The 20,952-nt window shown below is 44.1% G+C and overlaps 6 non-coding genes and 17 pseudogenes across 6 annotated transcripts; 8 read left to right on the top strand and 15 right to left on the bottom strand.

The window, feature by feature from the left end:
• Nucleotides 1-2: 2 nt before the first annotated feature.
• Nucleotides 3-120, bottom strand: LOC140019331 (5S ribosomal RNA; annotated as a pseudogene).
• Nucleotides 121-1,045: 925 nt separating this feature from the next.
• Nucleotides 1,046-1,163, bottom strand: LOC140019330 (5S ribosomal RNA; annotated as a pseudogene).
• A 411-nt stretch (nucleotides 1,164-1,574) lies between these two features.
• LOC140020810 (5S ribosomal RNA) lies at nucleotides 1,575-1,693 on the bottom strand. Its single transcript, XR_011824780.1, has one exon. It is a non-coding gene; the product is annotated as a 5S ribosomal RNA (ribosomal RNA).
• A 927-nt stretch (nucleotides 1,694-2,620) lies between these two features.
• LOC140019329 (5S ribosomal RNA) lies at nucleotides 2,621-2,738 on the bottom strand (annotated as a pseudogene).
• Nucleotides 2,739-3,665: 927 nt separating this feature from the next.
• On the bottom strand, nucleotides 3,666-3,783 carry LOC140019328 (5S ribosomal RNA; annotated as a pseudogene).
• A 925-nt stretch (nucleotides 3,784-4,708) lies between these two features.
• Nucleotides 4,709-4,826, bottom strand: LOC140019327 (5S ribosomal RNA; annotated as a pseudogene).
• Nucleotides 4,827-5,237: 411 nt separating this feature from the next.
• On the bottom strand, nucleotides 5,238-5,356 carry LOC140020796 (5S ribosomal RNA). Its single transcript, XR_011824766.1, has one exon. It is a non-coding gene; the product is annotated as a 5S ribosomal RNA (ribosomal RNA).
• Nucleotides 5,357-6,283: 927 nt separating this feature from the next.
• Nucleotides 6,284-6,401, bottom strand: LOC140019326 (5S ribosomal RNA; annotated as a pseudogene).
• A 411-nt stretch (nucleotides 6,402-6,812) lies between these two features.
• Nucleotides 6,813-6,931, bottom strand: LOC140020756 (5S ribosomal RNA). The gene has a single exon (XR_011824751.1). It is a non-coding gene; the product is annotated as a 5S ribosomal RNA (ribosomal RNA).
• A 927-nt stretch (nucleotides 6,932-7,858) lies between these two features.
• LOC140019325 (5S ribosomal RNA) lies at nucleotides 7,859-7,976 on the bottom strand (annotated as a pseudogene).
• Nucleotides 7,977-8,901: 925 nt separating this feature from the next.
• Nucleotides 8,902-9,019, bottom strand: LOC140019324 (5S ribosomal RNA; annotated as a pseudogene).
• A 411-nt stretch (nucleotides 9,020-9,430) lies between these two features.
• Nucleotides 9,431-9,549, bottom strand: LOC140020643 (5S ribosomal RNA). Its single transcript, XR_011824740.1, has one exon. It is a non-coding gene; the product is annotated as a 5S ribosomal RNA (ribosomal RNA).
• Nucleotides 9,550-10,476: 927 nt separating this feature from the next.
• On the bottom strand, nucleotides 10,477-10,594 carry LOC140019322 (5S ribosomal RNA; annotated as a pseudogene).
• Nucleotides 10,595-11,521: 927 nt separating this feature from the next.
• Nucleotides 11,522-11,639, bottom strand: LOC140019321 (5S ribosomal RNA; annotated as a pseudogene).
• Nucleotides 11,640-12,564: 925 nt separating this feature from the next.
• LOC140019319 (5S ribosomal RNA) lies at nucleotides 12,565-12,682 on the bottom strand (annotated as a pseudogene).
• Nucleotides 12,683-13,937: 1,255 nt separating this feature from the next.
• LOC140020098 (5S ribosomal RNA) lies at nucleotides 13,938-14,055 on the top strand (annotated as a pseudogene).
• A 927-nt stretch (nucleotides 14,056-14,982) lies between these two features.
• LOC140020531 (5S ribosomal RNA) lies at nucleotides 14,983-15,101 on the top strand. The gene has a single exon (XR_011824729.1). It is a non-coding gene; the product is annotated as a 5S ribosomal RNA (ribosomal RNA).
• A 411-nt stretch (nucleotides 15,102-15,512) lies between these two features.
• On the top strand, nucleotides 15,513-15,630 carry LOC140019318 (5S ribosomal RNA; annotated as a pseudogene).
• Nucleotides 15,631-16,555: 925 nt separating this feature from the next.
• On the top strand, nucleotides 16,556-16,673 carry LOC140019317 (5S ribosomal RNA; annotated as a pseudogene).
• Nucleotides 16,674-17,600: 927 nt separating this feature from the next.
• LOC140019316 (5S ribosomal RNA) lies at nucleotides 17,601-17,718 on the top strand (annotated as a pseudogene).
• Nucleotides 17,719-18,645: 927 nt separating this feature from the next.
• LOC140019315 (5S ribosomal RNA) lies at nucleotides 18,646-18,763 on the top strand (annotated as a pseudogene).
• Nucleotides 18,764-19,690: 927 nt separating this feature from the next.
• Nucleotides 19,691-19,809, top strand: LOC140020417 (5S ribosomal RNA). The gene has a single exon (XR_011824717.1). It is a non-coding gene; the product is annotated as a 5S ribosomal RNA (ribosomal RNA).
• A 411-nt stretch (nucleotides 19,810-20,220) lies between these two features.
• Nucleotides 20,221-20,338, top strand: LOC140019314 (5S ribosomal RNA; annotated as a pseudogene).
• The last annotated feature ends 614 nt before the right edge of the window (nucleotides 20,339-20,952 follow it).

Raw genomic sequence — 20,952 nt, 5'->3', positions numbered from 1 at the left:
TGTAGACCCGACCCGTTGACCGGCCTAGGGTCACCCATCCTAGTACTACTGTCGCCCAAGCACGCTTAACTTCGAAGTTCTGATGGGATCCGGTGCATTAGTGCTGGTATGATCGCACCCGCCATGTTCCTTTCGCTTTATTCTTTTAAACCGCCACGTCCTGTGAAGCAGTTTGGCTTTTCTGGACCCGAATTCATTCTAAGCGTCAATTCATGAATTTCCTCTCATCCTTTTATTTATTTACTTTTATATTTTTTTCTTGTTGCTTTGCACCTTTTTTTTCCCTCGTCGCACAACTCTCAATTATCCTGAAATTGATCCTTCACGCTTGCGCTTATGCATTTGCGCCGACAACATTGACCGACGATCCGGGCTTCGATTCAGCCGTACCGTTCCTGACTTGTCTCGCGCCTTCAGATCCGCCTTCATGCTTCGATGAGAAGCAAAATATAAAGCAATCGTTCCGACGGAGCTAAATTACTACAGCATAAAGAACGAAGGGAAAATTTGGATTTCGAAACAAAAAAGGGAGGGGTGCAACACGAGGATTTCCCAGGGGGTCACCTAGGGGTGTCAACGGGCCGGATCCGGGCCGGAATTCTTTATTCCGGACCCGGACCCGGATCCGACCCGTTTACCCGACGGGTCTTTTATTCGGTGTTCCGGATCCGGACCCGGCGAGTCTCGGATCCGGGTCGGGTCTACCCGAACAAATTTGCCAAAATTTATAATTTCTAACAAAAAAGAGAAAAAGATATATTTGTAAACTAATTTCTAGCTAAAGCAAAGAAAAAACCAAATAAGAAAATAAATCAAATTGATTTTACTCAAATACATCATCCTAATCAAATTATATTGATAATATATATTTTTTATAAATTATTAAATCATTTATATCCGGATCCGGGTCTAGTACGGGTCGGAATACTATATTCCGTATCCGACCCGTTTTTTTGTTTGAAAAAACGGATCCGGATCCGGATAACGGAATTAAATCCCTACCCATACCAGCAAAAATTTCAGGGATCCGATCCGGATCCGGGTGTAGACCCGACCCGTTGACCGGCCTAGGGTCACCCATCCTAGTACTACTGTCGCCCAAGCACGCTTAACTTCGAAGTTCTGATGGGATCCGGTGCATTAGTGCTGGTATGATCGCACCCGCCATGTTCCTTTCGCTTTATTCTTTTAAACTGCCACGTCCTGTGAAGCAGTTTGGCTTTTCTGGACCCGAATTCATTCTAAGCGTCAATTCATGAATTTCCTCTCATCCTTTTATTTATTTACTTTTATATTTTTTTCTTGTTGCTTTGCACCTTTTTTTTCCCTCGTCGCACAACTCTCAATTATCCTGAAATTGATCCTTCACGCTTGCGCTTATACATTTGCGCCGACAACTTTGACCGACGATCCGGGCTTCGATCCAGCCGTACCGTTCCTGACTTGTCTCGCGCCTTCAGATCCGCCTTCATGCTTCGATAAGAAGCAAAATATAAAGCAATCGTTCCGACGGAGCTAAATTACTACAGCATAAAGAACGAAGGGGAAATTTGGATTTCGAAACAAAAAAGGGAGGGGTGCAACACGAGGACTTCCCAGGGGGTCACCCATCCTAGTACTACTCTCGCCCAAGCACGCTTAACTTCGGAGTTCTGATGGGATCCGGTGCATTAGTGCTGGTATGATCGCACCCACCATGTTCCTTTCGCTTTATTCTTTTAAACTGCCCCGTCCTGTGAAGCAGTGTGGCTTTTCTGGACCCGAATTCATTTTAAGCGTCAATTCAAGAATTTCCCCTCATCCTTTTATTTATTTACTTTTACATTTTTTTCTTGTTGATTTGCACCATTTTTTTTTCCCTCGTCGCGCAACTCTCAATTATCCTGAAATTGATCCTTCACGCTTGCGCTTATACATTTGCGCCGACAACTTTGACCGACGAACCGGGCTTCGATCCAGCCGTACCGTTCCTGACTTGTCTCGCGCCTTCAGATCCGCCTTCATGCTTCGATGAGAAGCAAAATATAAAGCAATCGTTCCGACGGAGCTAAATTACTACAGCATAAAGAACGAAGGGAAAATTTGGATTTCGAAACAAAAAAGGGAGGGGTGCAACACGAGGATTTCCCAGGGGGTCACCTAGGGGTGTCAACGGGCCGGGTCCGGGCCGGAATTCATTATTCCGGACCCGGACCCGGAGCCGACCCGTTTACCCGACGGGTCTTTTATTCGGTGTTCCGGATCCGGACCCGGCGAGTCTCGGATCCGGGTCGGGTCTACCCGAACAAATTTGCCGAAATTTATAATTTCTAACAAAAAAGAGAAAAAGATATATTTGTAAACAAATTTCTAGCTAATGCAAAGAAAAAACCAAATAAGAAAATAAATCAAATTGATTTTACTCAAATACATCATCCTAATCAAATTATATTGATAATATATATTTTTTATAAATTATTAAATCATTTATATCCGGATCCGGGTCTAATACGGGTCGGAATACTATATTCCGTATCCGACCCGTTTTTTTGTTTGAAAAAACGGATCCGGATCCGGATAACGGAATTAAATCCCTACCCATACCCGCAAAAATTTCAGGGATCCGATCCGGATCCGGGTGTAGACCCGACCCGTTGACCGGCCTAGGGTCACCCATCCTAGTACTACTGTCGCCCAAGCACGCTTAACTTCGAAGTTCTGATGGGATCCGGTGCATTAGTGCTGGTATGATCGCACCCGCCATGTTCCTTTCGCTTTATTCTTTTAAACTGCCCCGTCCTGTGAAGCAGTGTGGCTTTTCTGGACCCGAATTCATTTTAAGCGTCAATTCAAGAATTTCCCCTCATCCTTTTATTTATTTACTTTTACATTTTTTTCTTGTTGATTTGCACCATTTTTTTTTCCCTCGTCGCGCAACTCTCAATTATCCTGAAATTGATCCTTCACGCTTGCGCTTATACATTTGCGCCGACAACTTTGACCGACGAACCGGGCTTCGATCCAGCCGTACCGTTCCTGACTTGTCTCGCGCCTTCAGATCCGCCTTCATGCTTCGATGAGAAGCAAAATATAAAGCAATCGTTCCGACGGAGCTAAATTACTACAGCATAAAGAACGAAGGGAAAATTTGGATTTCGAAACAAAAAAGGGAGGGGTGCAACACGAGGATTTCCCAGGGGGTCACCTAGGGGTGTCAACGGGCCGGGTCCGGGCCGGAATTCATTATTCCGGACCCGGACCCGGAGCCGACCCGTTTACCCGACGGGTCTTTTATTCGGTGTTCCGGATCCGGACCCGGCGAGTCTCGGATCCGGGTCGGGTCTACCCGAACAAATTTGCCGAAATTTATAATTTCTAACAAAAAAGAGAAAAAGATATATTTGTAAACAAATTTCTAGCTAATGCAAAGAAAAAACCAAATAAGAAAATAAATCAAATTGATTTTACTCAAATACATCATCCTAATCAAATTATATTGATAATATATATTTTTTATAAATTATTAAATCATTTATATCCGGATCCGGTTCTAATACGGGTCGGAATACTATATTCCGTATCCGACCCGTTTTTTTGTTTGAAAAAACGGATCCGGATCCGGATAACGGAATTAAATCCCTACCCATACCCGCAAAAATTTCAGGGATCCGATCCGGATCCGGGTGTAGACCCGACCCGTTGACCGGCCTAGGGTCACCCATCCTAGTACTACTGTCGCCCAAGCACGCTTAACTTCGAAGTTCTGATGGGATCCGGTGCATTAGTGCTGGTATGATCGCACCCGCCATGTTCCTTTCGCTTTATTCTTTTAAACCGCCACGTCCTGTGAAGCAGTTTGGCTTTTCTGGACCCGAATTCATTCTAAGCGTCAATTCATGAATTTCCTCTCATCCTTTTATTTATTTACTTTTATATTTTTTTCTTGTTGCTTTGCACCTTTTTTTTCCCTCGTCGCACAACTCTCAATTATCCTGAAATTGATCCTTCACGCTTGCGCTTATGCATTTGCGCCGACAACATTGACCGACGATCCGGGCTTCGATTCAGCCGTACCGTTCCTGACTTGTCTCGCGCCTTCAGATCCGCCTTCATGCTTCGATGAGAAGCAAAATATAAAGCAATCGTTCCGACGGAGCTAAATTACTACAGCATAAAGAACGAAGGGAAAATTTGGATTTCGAAACAAAAAAGGGAGGGGTGCAACACGAGGATTTCCCAGGGGGTCACCTAGGGGTGTCAACGGGCCGGATCCGGGCCGGAATTCTTTATTCCGGACCCGGACCCGGATCCGACCCGTTTACCCGACGGGTCTTTTATTCGGTGTTCCGGATCCGGACCCGGCGAGTCTCGGATCCGGGTCGGGTCTACCCGAACAAATTTGCCAAAATTTATAATTTCTAACAAAAAAGAGAAAAAGATATATTTGTAAACTAATTTCTAGCTAAAGCAAAGAAAAAACCAAATAAGAAAATAAATCAAATTGATTTTACTCAAATACATCATCCTAATCAAATTATATTGATAATATATATTTTTTATAAATTATTAAATCATTTATATCCGGATCCGGGTCTAGTACGGGTCGGAATACTATATTCCGTATCCGACCCGTTTTTTTGTTTGAAAAAACGGATCCGGATCCGGATAACGGAATTAAATCCCTACCCATACCAGCAAAAATTTCAGGGATCCGATCCGGATCCGGGTGTAGACCCGACCCGTTGACCGGCCTAGGGTCACCCATCCTAGTACTACTGTCGCCCAAGCACGCTTAACTTCGAAGTTCTGATGGGATCCGGTGCATTAGTGCTGGTATGATCGCACCCGCCATGTTCCTTTCGCTTTATTCTTTTAAACTGCCACGTCCTGTGAAGCAGTTTGGCTTTTCTGGACCCGAATTCATTCTAAGCGTCAATTCATGAATTTCCTCTCATCCTTTTATTTATTTACTTTTATATTTTTTTCTTGTTGCTTTGCACCTTTTTTTTCCCTCGTCGCACAACTCTCAATTATCCTGAAATTGATCCTTCACGCTTGCGCTTATACATTTGCGCCGACAACTTTGACCGACGATCCGGGCTTCGATCCAGCCGTACCGTTCCTGACTTGTCTCGCGCCTTCAGATCCGCCTTCATGCTTCGATAAGAAGCAAAATATAAAGCAATCGTTCCGACGGAGCTAAATTACTACAGCATAAAGAACGAAGGGGAAATTTGGATTTCGAAACAAAAAAGGGAGGGGTGCAACACGAGGACTTCCCAGGGGGTCACCCATCCTAGTACTACTCTCGCCCAAGCACGCTTAACTTCGGAGTTCTGATGGGATCCGGTGCATTAGTGCTGGTATGATCGCACCCACCATGTTCCTTTCGCTTTATTCTTTTAAACTGCCCCGTCCTGTGAAGCAGTGTGGCTTTTCTGGACCCGAATTCATTTTAAGCGTCAATTCAAGAATTTCCCCTCATCCTTTTATTTATTTACTTTTACATTTTTTTCTTGTTGATTTGCACCATTTTTTTTTCCCTCGTCGCGCAACTCTCAATTATCCTGAAATTGATCCTTCACGCTTGCGCTTATACATTTGCGCCGACAACTTTGACCGACGAACCGGGCTTCGATCCAGCCGTACCGTTCCTGACTTGTCTCGCGCCTTCAGATCCGCCTTCATGCTTCGATGAGAAGCAAAATATAAAGCAATCGTTCCGACGGAGCTAAATTACTACAGCATAAAGAACGAAGGGAAAATTTGGATTTCGAAACAAAAAAGGGAGGGGTGCAACACGAGGATTTCCCAGGGGGTCACCTAGGGGTGTCAACGGGCCGGGTCCGGGCCGGAATTCATTATTCCGGACCCGGACCCGGAGCCGACCCGTTTACCCGACGGGTCTTTTATTCGGTGTTCCGGATCCGGACCCGGCGAGTCTCGGATCCGGGTCGGGTCTACCCGAACAAATTTGCCGAAATTTATAATTTCTAACAAAAAAGAGAAAAAGATATATTTGTAAACAAATTTCTAGCTAATGCAAAGAAAAAACCAAATAAGAAAATAAATCAAATTGATTTTACTCAAATACATCATCCTAATCAAATTATATTGATAATATATATTTTTTATAAATTATTAAATCATTTATATCCGGATCCGGGTCTAGTACGGGTCGGAATACTATATTCCGTATCCGACCCGTTTTTTTGTTTGAAAAAACGGATCCGGATCCGGATAACGGAATTAAATCCCTACCCATACCAGCAAAAATTTCAGGGATCCGATCCGGATCCGGGTGTAGACCCGACCCGTTGACCGGCCTAGGGTCACCCATCCTAGTACTACTGTCGCCCAAGCACGCTTAACTTCGAAGTTCTGATGGGATCCGGTGCATTAGTGCTGGTATGATCGCACCCGCCATGTTCCTTTCGCTTTATTCTTTTAAACTGCCACGTCCTGTGAAGCAGTTTGGCTTTTCTGGACCCGAATTCATTCTAAGCGTCAATTCATGAATTTCCTCTCATCCTTTTATTTATTTACTTTTATATTTTTTTCTTGTTGCTTTGCACCTTTTTTTTCCCTCGTCGCACAACTCTCAATTATCCTGAAATTGATCCTTCACGCTTGCGCTTATACATTTGCGCCGACAACTTTGACCGACGATCCGGGCTTCGATCCAGCCGTACCGTTCCTGACTTGTCTCGCGCCTTCAGATCCGCCTTCATGCTTCGATAAGAAGCAAAATATAAAGCAATCGTTCCGACGGAGCTAAATTACTACAGCATAAAGAACGAAGGGGAAATTTGGATTTCGAAACAAAAAAGGGAGGGGTGCAACACGAGGACTTCCCAGGGGGTCACCCATCCTAGTACTACTCTCGCCCAAGCACGCTTAACTTCGGAGTTCTGATGGGATCCGGTGCATTAGTGCTGGTATGATCGCACCCACCATGTTCCTTTCGCTTTATTCTTTTAAACTGCCCCGTCCTGTGAAGCAGTGTGGCTTTTCTGGACCCGAATTCATTTTAAGCGTCAATTCAAGAATTTCCCCTCATCCTTTTATTTATTTACTTTTACATTTTTTTCTTGTTGATTTGCACCATTTTTTTTTCCCTCGTCGCGCAACTCTCAATTATCCTGAAATTGATCCTTCACGCTTGCGCTTATACATTTGCGCCGACAACTTTGACCGACGAACCGGGCTTCGATCCAGCCGTACCGTTCCTGACTTGTCTCGCGCCTTCAGATCCGCCTTCATGCTTCGATGAGAAGCAAAATATAAAGCAATCGTTCCGACGGAGCTAAATTACTACAGCATAAAGAACGAAGGGAAAATTTGGATTTCGAAACAAAAAAGGGAGGGGTGCAACACGAGGATTTCCCAGGGGGTCACCTAGGGGTGTCAACGGGCCGGGTCCGGGCCGGAATTCATTATTCCGGACCCGGACCCGGAGCCGACCCGTTTACCCGACGGGTCTTTTATTCGGTGTTCCGGATCCGGACCCGGCGAGTCTCGGATCCGGGTCGGGTCTACCCGAACAAATTTGCCGAAATTTATAATTTCTAACAAAAAAGAGAAAAAGATATATTTGTAAACAAATTTCTAGCTAATGCAAAGAAAAAACCAAATAAGAAAATAAATCAAATTGATTTTACTCAAATACATCATCCTAATCAAATTATATTGATAATATATATTTTTTATAAATTATTAAATCATTTATATCCGGATCCGGTTCTAATACGGGTCGGAATACTATATTCCGTATCCGACCCGTTTTTTTGTTTGAAAAAACGGATCCGGATCCGGATAACGGAATTAAATCCCTACCCATACCCGCAAAAATTTCAGGGATCCGATCCGGATCCGGGTGTAGACCCGACCCGTTGACCGGCCTAGGGTCACCCATCCTAGTACTACTGTCGCCCAAGCACGCTTAACTTCGAAGTTCTGATGGGATCCGGTGCATTAGTGCTGGTATGATCGCACCCGCCATGTTCCTTTCGCTTTATTCTTTTAAACCGCCACGTCCTGTGAAGCAGTTTGGCTTTTCTGGACCCGAATTCATTCTAAGCGTCAATTCATGAATTTCCTCTCATCCTTTTATTTATTTACTTTTATATTTTTTTCTTGTTGCTTTGCACCTTTTTTTTCCCTCGTCGCACAACTCTCAATTATCCTGAAATTGATCCTTCACGCTTGCGCTTATGCATTTGCGCCGACAACATTGACCGACGATCCGGGCTTCGATTCAGCCGTACCGTTCCTGACTTGTCTCGCGCCTTCAGATCCGCCTTCATGCTTCGATGAGAAGCAAAATATAAAGCAATCGTTCCGACGGAGCTAAATTACTACAGCATAAAGAACGAAGGGAAAATTTGGATTTCGAAACAAAAAAGGGAGGGGTGCAACACGAGGATTTCCCAGGGGGTCACCTAGGGGTGTCAACGGGCCGGATCCGGGCCGGAATTCTTTATTCCGGACCCGGACCCGGATCCGACCCGTTTACCCGACGGGTCTTTTATTCGGTGTTCCGGATCCGGACCCGGCGAGTCTCGGATCCGGGTCGGGTCTACCCGAACAAATTTGCCAAAATTTATAATTTCTAACAAAAAAGAGAAAAAGATATATTTGTAAACTAATTTCTAGCTAAAGCAAAGAAAAAACCAAATAAGAAAATAAATCAAATTGATTTTACTCAAATACATCATCCTAATCAAATTATATTGATAATATATATTTTTTATAAATTATTAAATCATTTATATCCGGATCCGGGTCTAGTACGGGTCGGAATACTATATTCCGTATCCGACCCGTTTTTTTGTTTGAAAAAACGGATCCGGATCCGGATAACGGAATTAAATCCCTACCCATACCAGCAAAAATTTCAGGGATCCGATCCGGATCCGGGTGTAGACCCGACCCGTTGACCGGCCTAGGGTCACCCATCCTAGTACTACTGTCGCCCAAGCACGCTTAACTTCGAAGTTCTGATGGGATCCGGTGCATTAGTGCTGGTATGATCGCACCCGCCATGTTCCTTTCGCTTTATTCTTTTAAACTGCCACGTCCTGTGAAGCAGTTTGGCTTTTCTGGACCCGAATTCATTCTAAGCGTCAATTCATGAATTTCCTCTCATCCTTTTATTTATTTACTTTTATATTTTTTTCTTGTTGCTTTGCACCTTTTTTTTCCCTCGTCGCACAACTCTCAATTATCCTGAAATTGATCCTTCACGCTTGCGCTTATACATTTGCGCCGACAACTTTGACCGACGATCCGGGCTTCGATCCAGCCGTACCGTTCCTGACTTGTCTCGCGCCTTCAGATCCGCCTTCATGCTTCGATAAGAAGCAAAATATAAAGCAATCGTTCCGACGGAGCTAAATTACTACAGCATAAAGAACGAAGGGGAAATTTGGATTTCGAAACAAAAAAGGGAGGGGTGCAACACGAGGACTTCCCAGGGGGTCACCCATCCTAGTACTACTCTCGCCCAAGCACGCTTAACTTCGGAGTTCTGATGGGATCCGGTGCATTAGTGCTGGTATGATCGCACCCACCATGTTCCTTTCGCTTTATTCTTTTAAACTGCCCCGTCCTGTGAAGCAGTGTGGCTTTTCTGGACCCGAATTCATTTTAAGCGTCAATTCAAGAATTTCCCCTCATCCTTTTATTTATTTACTTTTACATTTTTTTCTTGTTGATTTGCACCATTTTTTTTTCCCTCGTCGCGCAACTCTCAATTATCCTGAAATTGATCCTTCACGCTTGCGCTTATACATTTGCGCCGACAACTTTGACCGACGAACCGGGCTTCGATCCAGCCGTACCGTTCCTGACTTGTCTCGCGCCTTCAGATCCGCCTTCATGCTTCGATGAGAAGCAAAATATAAAGCAATCGTTCCGACGGAGCTAAATTACTACAGCATAAAGAACGAAGGGAAAATTTGGATTTCGAAACAAAAAAGGGAGGGGTGCAACACGAGGATTTCCCAGGGGGTCACCTAGGGGTGTCAACGGGCCGGGTCCGGGCCGGAATTCATTATTCCGGACCCGGACCCGGAGCCGACCCGTTTACCCGACGGGTCTTTTATTCGGTGTTCCGGATCCGGACCCGGCGAGTCTCGGATCCGGGTCGGGTCTACCCGAACAAATTTGCCGAAATTTATAATTTCTAACAAAAAAGAGAAAAAGATATATTTGTAAACAAATTTCTAGCTAATGCAAAGAAAAAACCAAATAAGAAAATAAATCAAATTGATTTTACTCAAATACATCATCCTAATCAAATTATATTGATAATATATATTTTTTATAAATTATTAAATCATTTATATCCGGATCCGGGTCTAATACGGGTCGGAATACTATATTCCGTATCCGACCCGTTTTTTTGTTTGAAAAAACGGATCCGGATCCGGATAACGGAATTAAATCCCTACCCATACCCGCAAAAATTTCAGGGATCCGATCCGGATCCGGGTGTAGACCCGACCCGTTGACCGGCCTAGGGTCACCCATCCTAGTACTACTGTCGCCCAAGCACGCTTAACTTCGAAGTTCTGATGGGATCCGGTGCATTAGTGCTGGTATGATCGCACCCGCCATGTTCCTTTCGCTTTATTCTTTTAAACTGCCCCGTCCTGTGAAGCAGTGTGGCTTTTCTGGACCCGAATTCATTTTAAGCGTCAATTCAAGAATTTCCCCTCATCCTTTTATTTATTTACTTTTACATTTTTTTCTTGTTGATTTGCACCATTTTTTTTTCCCTCGTCGCGCAACTCTCAATTATCCTGAAATTGATCCTTCACGCTTGCGCTTATACATTTGCGCCGACAACTTTGACCGACGAACCGGGCTTCGATCCAGCCGTACCGTTCCTGACTTGTCTCGCGCCTTCAGATCCGCCTTCATGCTTCGATGAGAAGCAAAATATAAAGCAATCGTTCCGACGGAGCTAAATTACTACAGCATAAAGAACGAAGGGAAAATTTGGATTTCGAAACAAAAAAGGGAGGGGTGCAACACGAGGATTTCCCAGGGGGTCACCTAGGGGTGTCAACGGGCCGGGTCCGGGCCGGAATTCATTATTCCGGACCCGGACCCGGAGCCGACCCGTTTACCCGACGGGTCTTTTATTCGGTGTTCCGGATCCGGACCCGGCGAGTCTCGGATCCGGGTCGGGTCTACCCGAACAAATTTGCCGAAATTTATAATTTCTAACAAAAAAGAGAAAAAGATATATTTGTAAACAAATTTCTAGCTAATGCAAAGAAAAAACCAAATAAGAAAATAAATCAAATTGATTTTACTCAAATACATCATCCTAATCAAATTATATTGATAATATATATTTTTTATAAATTATTAAATCATTTATATCCGGATCCGGTTCTAATACGGGTCGGAATACTATATTCCGTATCCGACCCGTTTTTTTGTTTGAAAAAACGGATCCGGATCCGGATAACGGAATTAAATCCCTACCCATACCCGCAAAAATTTCAGGGATCCGATCCGGATCCGGGTGTAGACCCGACCCGTTGACCGGCCTAGGGTCACCCATCCTAGTACTACTGTCGCCCAAGCACGCTTAACTTCGAAGTTCTGATGGGATCCGGTGCATTAGTGCTGGTATGATCGCACCCGCCATGTTCCTTTCGCTTTATTCTTTTAAACCGCCACGTCCTGTGAAGCAGTTTGGCTTTTCTGGACCCGAATTCATTCTAAGCGTCAATTCATGAATTTCCTCTCATCCTTTTATTTATTTACTTTTATATTTTTTTCTTGTTGCTTTGCACCTTTTTTTTCCCTCGTCGCACAACTCTCAATTATCCTGAAATTGATCCTTCACGCTTGCGCTTATGCATTTGCGCCGACAACATTGACCGACGATCCGGGCTTCGATTCAGCCGTACCGTTCCTGACTTGTCTCGCGCCTTCAGATCCGCCTTCATGCTTCGATGAGAAGCAAAATATAAAGCAATCGTTCCGACGGAGCTAAATTACTACAGCATAAAGAACGAAGGGAAAATTTGGATTTCGAAACAAAAAAGGGAGGGGTGCAACACGAGGATTTCCCAGGGGGTCACCTAGGGGTGTCAACGGGCCGGATCCGGGCCGGAATTCTTTATTCCGGACCCGGACCCGGATCCGACCCGTTTACCCGACGGGTCTTTTATTCGGTGTTCCGGATCCGGACCCGGCGAGTCTCGGATCCGGGTCGGGTCTACCCGAACAAATTTGCCAAAATTTATAATTTCTAACAAAAAAGAGAAAAAGATATATTTGTAAACTAATTTCTAGCTAAAGCAAAGAAAAAACCAAATAAGAAAATAAATCAAATTGATTTTACTCAAATACATCATCCTAATCAAATTATATTGATAATATATATTTTTTATAAATTATTAAATCATTTATATCCGGATCCGGGTCTAGTACGGGTCGGAATACTATATTCCGTATCCGACCCGTTTTTTTGTTTGAAAAAACGGATCCGGATCCGGATAACGGAATTAAATCCCTACCCATACCAGCAAAAATTTCAGGGATCCGATCCGGATCCGGGTGTAGACCCGACCCGTTGACCGGCCTAGGGTCACCCATCCTAGTACTACTGTCGCCCAAGCACGCTTAACTTCGAAGTTCTGATGGGATCCGGTGCATTAGTGCTGGTATGATCGCACCCGCCATGTTCCTTTCGCTTTATTCTTTTAAACTGCCACGTCCTGTGAAGCAGTTTGGCTTTTCTGGACCCGAATTCATTCTAAGCGTCAATTCATGAATTTCCTCTCATCCTTTTATTTATTTACTTTTATATTTTTTTCTTGTTGCTTTGCACCTTTTTTTTCCCTCGTCGCACAACTCTCAATTATCCTGAAATTGATCCTTCACGCTTGCGCTTATACATTTGCGCCGACAACTTTGACCGACGATCCGGGCTTCGATCCAGCCGTACCGTTCCTGACTTGTGTACTAGGATGGGTGACCCTAGGCCGGTCAACGGGTCGGGTCTACACCCGGATCCGGATCGGATCCCTGAAATTTTTGCGGGTATGGGTAGGGATTTAATTCCGTTATCCGGATCCGGATCCGTTTTTTCAAACAAAAAAACGGGTCGGATACGGAATATAGTATTCCGACCCGTATTAGAACCGGATCCGGATATAAATGATTTAATAATTTATAAAAAATATATATTATCAATATAATTTGATTAGGATGATGTATTTGAGTAAAATCAATTTGATTTATTTTCTTATTTGGTTTTTTCTTTGCATTAGCTAGAAATTTGTTTACAAATATATCTTTTTCTCTTTTTTGTTAGAAATTATAAATTTCGGCAAATTTGTTCGGGTAGACCCGACCCGGATCCGAGACTCGCCGGGTCCGGATCCGGAACACCGAATAAAAGACCCGTCGGGTAAACGGGTCGGCTCCGGGTCCGGGTCCGGAATAATGAATTCCGGCCCGGACCCGGCCCGTTGACACCCCTAGGTGACCCCCTGGGAAATCCTCGTGTTGCACCCCTCCCTTTTTTGTTTCGAAATCCAAATTTTCCCTTCGTTCTTTATGCTGTAGTAATTTAGCTCCGTCGGAACGATTGCTTTATATTTTGCTTCTCATCGAAGCATGAAGGCGGATCTGAAGGCGCGAGACAAGTCAGGAACGGTACGGCTGGATCGAAGCCCGGTTCGTCGGTCAAAGTTGTCGGCGCAAATGTATAAGCGCAAGCGTGAAGGATCAATTTCAGGATAATTGAGAGTTGCGCGACGAGGGAAAAAAAAATGGTGCAAATCAACAAGAAAAAAATGTAAAAGTAAATAAATAAAAGGATGAGGGGAAATTCTTGAATTGACGCTTAAAATGAATTCGGGTCCAGAAAAGCCACACTGCTTCACAGGACGGGGCAGTTTAAAAGAATAAAGCGAAAGGAACATGGCGGGTGCGATCATACCAGCACTAATGCACCGGATCCCATCAGAACTTCGAAGTTAAGCGTGCTTGGGCGACAGTAGTACTAGGATGGGTGACCCTAGACCGGTCAACGGGTCGGGTCTACACCCGGATCCGGATCGGATCCCTGAAATTTTTGCGGGTATGGGTAGGGATTTAATTCCGTTATCCGGATCCGGATCCGTTTTTTCAAACAAAAAAACGGGTCGGATACGGAATATAGTATTCCGACCCGTATTAGACCCGGATCCGGATATAAATGATTTAATAATTTATAAAAAATATATATTATCAATATAATTTGATTAGGATGATGTATTTGAGTAAAATCAATTTGATTTATTTTCTTATTTGGTTTTTTCTTTGCATTAGCTAGAAATTTGTTTACAAATATATCTTTTTCTCTTTTTTGTTAGAAATTATAAATTTCGGCAAATTTGTTCGGGTAGACCCGACCCGGATCCGAGACTCGCCGGGTCCGGATCCGGAACACCGAATAAAAGACCCGTCGGGTAAACGGGTCGGCTCCGGGTCCGGGTCCGGAATAATGAATTCCGGCCCGGACCCGGCCCGTTGACACCCCTAGGTGACCCCCTGGGAAATCCTCGTGTTGCACCCCTCCCTTTTTTGTTTCGAAATCCAAATTTTCCCTTCGTTCTTTATGCTGTAGTAATTTAGCTCCGTCGGAACGATTGCTTTATATTTTGCTTCTCATCGAAGCATGAAGGCGGATCTGAAGGCGCGAGACAAGTCAGGAACGGTACGGCTGGATCGAAGCCCGGTTCGTCGGTCAAAGTTGTCGGCGCAAATGTATAAGCGCAAGCGTGAAGGATCAATTTCAGGATAATTGAGAGTTGCGCGACGAGGGAAAAAAAAATGGTGCAAATCAACAAGAAAAAAATGTAAAAGTAAATAAATAAAAGGATGAGGGGAAATTCTTGAATTGACGCTTAAAATGAATTCGGGTCCAGAAAAGCCACACTGCTTCACAGGACGGGGCAGTTTAAAAGAATAAAGCGAAAGGAACATGGTGGGTGCGATCATACCAGCACTAATGCACCGGATCCCATCAGAACTCCGAAGTTAAGCGTGCTTGGGCGAGAGTAGTACTAGGATGGGTGACCCCCTGGGAAGTCCTCGTGTTGCACCCCTCCCTTTTTTGTTTCGAAATCCAAATTTCCCCTTCGTTCTTTATGCTGTAGTAATTTAGCTCCGTCGGAACGATTGCTTTATATTTTGCTTCTTATCGAAGCATGAAGGCGGATCTGAAGGCGCGAGACAAGTCAGGAACGGTACGGCTGGATCGAAGCCCGGATCGTCGGTCAAAGTTGTCGGCGCAAATGTATAAGCGCAAGCGTGAAGGATCAATTTCAGGATAATTGAGAGTTGTGCGACGAGGGAAAAAAAAGGTGCAAAGCAACAAGAAAAAAATATAAAAGTAAATAAATAAAAGGATGAGAGGAAATTCATGAATTGACGCTTAGAATGAATTCGGGTCCAGAAAAGCCAAACTGCTTCACAGGACGTGGCAGTTTAAAAGAATAAAGCGAAAGGAACATGGCGGGTGCGATCATACCAGCACTAATGCACCGGATCCCATCAGAACTTCGAAGTTAAGCGTGCTTGGGCGACAGTAGTACTAGGATGGGTGACCCTAGGCCGGTCAACGGGTCGGGTCTACACCCGGATCCGGATCGGATCCCTGAAATTTTTGCTGGTATGGGTAGGGATTTAATTCCGTTATCCGGATCCGGATCCGTTTTTTCAAACAAAAAAACGGGTCGGATACGGAATATAGTATTCCGACCCGTACTAGACCCGGATCCGGATATAAATGATTTAATAATTTATAAAAAATATATATTATCAATATAATTTGATTAGGATGATGTATTTGAGTAAAATCAATTTGATTTATTTTCTTATTTGGTTTTTTCTTTGCTTTAGCTAGAAATTAGTTTACAAATATATCTTTTTCTCTTTTTTGTTAGAAATTATAAATTTTGGCAAATTTGTTCGGGTAGACCCGACCCGGATCCGAGACTCGCCGGGTCCGGATCCGGAACACCGAATAAAAGACCCGTCGGGTAAACGGGTCGGATCCGGGTCCGGGTCCGGAATAAAGAATTCCGGCCCGGATCCGGCCCGTTGACACCCCTAGGTGACCCCCTGGGAAATCCTCGTGTTGCACCCCTCCCTTTTTTGTTTCGAAATCCAAATTTTCCCTTCGTTCTTTATGCTGTAGTAATTTAGCTCCGTCGGAACGATTGCTTTATATTTTGCTTCTCATCGAAGCATGAAGGCGGATCTGAAGGCGCGAGACAAGTCAGGAACGGTACGGCTGAATCGAAGCCCGGATCGTCGGTCAATGTTGTCGGCGCAAATGCATAAGCGCAAGCGTGAAGGATCAATTTCAGGATAATTGAGAGTTGTGCGACGAGGGAAAAAAAAGGTGCAAAGCAACAAGAAAAAAATATAAAAGTAAATAAATAAAAGGATGAGAGGAAATTCATGAATTGACGCTTAGAATGAATTCGGGTCCAGAAAAGCCAAACTGCTTCACAGGACGTGGCGGTTTAAAAGAATAAAGCGAAAGGAACATGGCGGGTGCGATCATACCAGCACTAATGCACCGGATCCCATCAGAACTTCGAAGTTAAGCGTGCTTGGGCGACAGTAGTACTAGGATGGGTGACCCTAGGCCGGTCAACGGGTCGGGTCTACACCCGGATCCGGATCGGATCCCTGAAATTTTTGCGGGTATGGGTAGGGATTTAATTCCGTTATCCGGATCCGGATCCGTTTTTTCAAACAAAAAAACGGGTCGGATACGGAATATAGTATTCCGACCCGTATTAGACCCGGATCCGGATATAAATGATTTAATAATTTATAAAAAATATATATTATCAATATAATTTGATTAGGATGATGTATTTGAGTAAAATCAATTTGATTTATTTTCTTATTTGGTTTTTTCTTTGCATTAGCTAGAAATTTGTTTACAAATATATCTTTTTCTCTTTTTTGTTAGAAATTATAAATTTCGGCAAATTTGTTCGGGTAGACCCGACCCGGATCCGAGACTCGCCGGGTCCGGATCCGGAACACCGAATAAAAGACCCGTCGGGTAAACGGGTCGGCTCCGGGTCCGGGTCCGGAATAATGAATTCCGGCCCGGACCCGGCCCGTTGACACCCCTAGGTGACCCCCTGGGAAATCCTCGTGTTGCACCCCTCCCTTTTTTGTTTCGAAATCCAAATTTTCCCTTCGTTCTTTATGCTGTAGTAATTTAGCTCCGTCGGAACGATTGCTTTATATTTTGCTTCTCATCGAAGCATGAAGGCGGATCTGAAGGCGCGAGACAAGTCAGGAACGGTACGGCTGGATCGAAGCCCGGTTCGTCGGTCAAAGTTGTCGGCGCAAATGTATAAGCGCAAGCGTGAAGGATCAATTTCAGGATAATTGAGAGTTGCGCGACGAGGGAAAAAAAAATGGTGCAAATCAACAAGAAAAAAATGTAAAAGTAAATAAATAAAAGGATGAGGGGAAATTCTTGAATTGACGCTTAAAATGAATTCGGGTCCAGAAAAGCCACACTGCTTCACAGGACGGGGCAGTTTAAAAGAATAAAGCGAAAGGAACATGGCGGGTGCGATCATACCAGCACTAATGCACCGGATCCCATCAGAACTTCGAAGTTAAGCGTGCTTGGGCGACAGTAGTACTAGGATGGGTGACCCTAGGCCGGTCAACGGGTCGGGTCTACACCCGGATCCGGATCGGATCCCTGAAATTTTTGCGGGTATGGGTAGGGATTTAATTCCGTTATCCGGATCCGGATCCGTTTTTTCAAACAAAAAAACGGGTCGGATACGGAATATAGTATTCCGACCCGTATTAGACCCGGATTCGGATATAAATGATTTAATAATTTATAAAAAATATATATTATCAATATAATTTGATTAGGATGATGTATTTGAGTAAAATCAATTTGATTTATTTTCTTATTTGGTTTTTTCTTTGCATTAGCTAGAAATTTGTTTACAAATATATCTTTTTCTCTTTTTTGTTAGAAATTATAAATTTCGGCAAATTTGTTCGGGTAGACCCGACCCGGATCCGAGACTCGCCGGGTCCGGATCCGGAACACCGAATAAAAGACCCGTCGGGTAAACGGGTCGGCTCCGGGTCCGGGTCCGGAATAATGAATTCCGGCCCGGACCCGGCCCGTTGACACCCCTAGGTGACCCCCTGGGAAATCCTCGTGTTGCACCCCTCCCTTTTTTGTTTCGAAATCCAAATTTTCCCTTCGTTCTTTATGCTGTAGTAATTTAGCTCCGTCGGAACGATTGCTTTATATTTTGCTTCTCATCGAAGCATGAAGGCGGATCTGAAGGCGCGAGACAAGTCAGGAACGGTACGGCTGGATCGAAGCCCGGATCGTCGGTCAAAGTTGTCGGCGCAAATGTATAAGCGCAAGCGTGAAGGATCAATTTCAGGATAATTGAGAGTTGCGCGACGAGGGAAAAAAAAATGGTGCAAATCAACAAGAAAAAAATGTAAAAGTAAATAAATAAAAGGATGAGGGGAAATTCTTGAATTGACGCTTAAAATGAATTCGGGTCCAGAAAAGCCACACTGCTTCACAGGACGGGGCAGTTTAAAAGAATAAAGCGAAAGGAACATGGCGGGTGCGATCATACCAGCACTAATGCACCGGATCCCATCAGAACTTCGAAGTTAAGCGTGCTTGGGCGACAGTAGTACTAGGATGGGTGACCCTAGGCCGGTCAACGGGTCGGGTCTACACCCGGATCCGGATCGGATCCCTGAAATTTTTGCGGGTATGGGTAGGGATTTAATTCCGTTATCCGGATCCGGATCCGTTTTTTCAAACAAAAAAACGGGTCGGATACGGAATATAGTATTCCGACCCGTATTAGACCCGGATCCGGATATAAATGATTTAATAATTTATAAAAAATATATATTATCAATATAATTTGATTAGGATGATGTATTTGAGTAAAATCAATTTGATTTATTTTCTTATTTGGTTTTTTCTTTGCATTAGCTAGAAATTTGTTTACAAATATATCTTTTTCTCTTTTTTGTTAGAAATTATAAATTTCGGCAAATTTGTTCGGGTAGACCCGACCCGGATCCGAGACTCGCCGGGTCCGGATCCGGAACACCGAATAAAAGACCCGTCGGGTAAACGTGTCGGCTCCGGGTCCGGGTCCGGAATAATGAATTCCGGCCCGGACCCGGCCCGTTGACACCCCTAGGTGACCCCCTGGGAAATCCTCGTGTTGCACCCCTCCCTTTTTTGTTTCGAAATCCAAATTTTCCCTTCGTTCTTTATGCTGTAGTAATTTAGCTCCGTCGGAACGATTGCTTTATATTTTGCTTCTCATCGAAGCATGAAGGCGGATCTGAAGGCGCGAGACAAGTCAGGAACGGTACGGCTGGATCGAAGCCCGGTTCGTCGGTCAAAGTTGTCGGCGCAAATGTATAAGCGCAAGCGTGAAGGATCAATTTCAGGATAATTGAGAGTTGCGCGACGAGGGAAAAAAAAATGGTGCAAATCAACAAGAAAAAAATGTAAAAGTAAATAAATAAAAGGATGAGGGGAAATTCTTGAATTGACGCTTAAAATGAATTCGGGTCCAGAAAAGCCACACTGCTTCACAGGACGGGGCAGTTTAAAAGAATAAAGCGAAAGGAACATGGTGGGTGCGATCATACCAGCACTAATGCACCGGATCCCATCAGAACTCCGAAGTTAAGCGTGCTTGGGCGAGAGTAGTACTAGGATGGGTGACCCCCTGGGAAGTCCTCGTGTTGCACCCCTCCCTTTTTTGTTTCGAAATCCAAATTTTCCCTTCGTTCTTTATGCTGTAGTAATTTAGCTCCGTCGGAACGATTGCTTTATATTTTGCTTCTTATCGAAGCATGAAGGCGGATCTGAAGGCGCGAGACAAGTCAGGAACGGTACGGCTGGATCGAAGCCCGGATCGTCGGTCAAAGTTGTCGGCGCAAATGTATAAGCGCAAGCGTGAAGGATCAATTTCAGGATAATTGAGAGTTGTGCGACGAGGGAAAAAAAAGGTGCAAAGCAACAAGAAAAAAATATAAAAGTAAATAAATAAAAGGATGAGAGGAAATTCATGAATTGACGCTTAGAATGAATTCGGGTCCAGAAAAGCCAAACTGCTTCACAGGACGTGGCAGTTTAAAAGAATAAAGCGAAAGGAACATGGCGGGTGCGATCATACCAGCACTAATGCACCGGATCCCATCAGAACTTCGAAGTTAAGCGTGCTTGGGCGACAGTAGTACTAGGATGGGTGACCCTAGGCCGGTCAACGGGTCGGGTCTACACCCGGATCCGGATCGGATCCCTGAAATTTTTGCTGGTATGGGTAGGGATTTAATTCCGTTATCCGGATCCGGATCCGTTTTTTCAAACAAAAAAACGGGTCGGATACGGAATATAGTATTCCGACCCGTACTAGACCCGGATCCGGATATAAATGATTTAATAATTTATAAAAAATATATATTATCAATATAATTTGATTAGAATGATGTATTTGAGTAAAATCAATTTGATTTATTTTCTTATTTGGTTTTTTCTTTGCTTTAGCTAGAAATTAGTTTACAAATATATCTTTTTCTCTTTTTTGTTAGAAATTATAAATTTTGGCAAATTTGTTCGGGTAGACCCGACCCGGATCCGAGACTCGCCGGGTCCGGATCCGGAACACCGAATAAAAGACCCGTCGGGTAAACGGGTCGGATCCGGGTCCGGGTCCGGAATAAAGAATTCCGGCCCGGATCCGGCCCGTTGACACCCCTAGGTGACCCCCTGGGAAATCCTCGTGTTGCACCCCTCCCTTTTTTGTTTCGAAATCCAAATTTTCCCTTCGTTCTTTATGCTGTAGTAATTTAGCTCCGTCGGAACGATTGCTTTATATTTTGCTTCTCATCGAA

The sequence above is a fragment of the Coffea arabica genome, chromosome 11c (assembly GCF_036785885.1).
Source record: "Coffea arabica cultivar ET-39 chromosome 11c, Coffea Arabica ET-39 HiFi, whole genome shotgun sequence".
NCBI lineage: Eukaryota > Viridiplantae > Streptophyta > Magnoliopsida > Gentianales > Rubiaceae > Coffea > Coffea arabica.
Note: the sequence above shows the minus strand (reverse complement) of the source record. Positions and strands in the feature narration are given on the sequence as shown.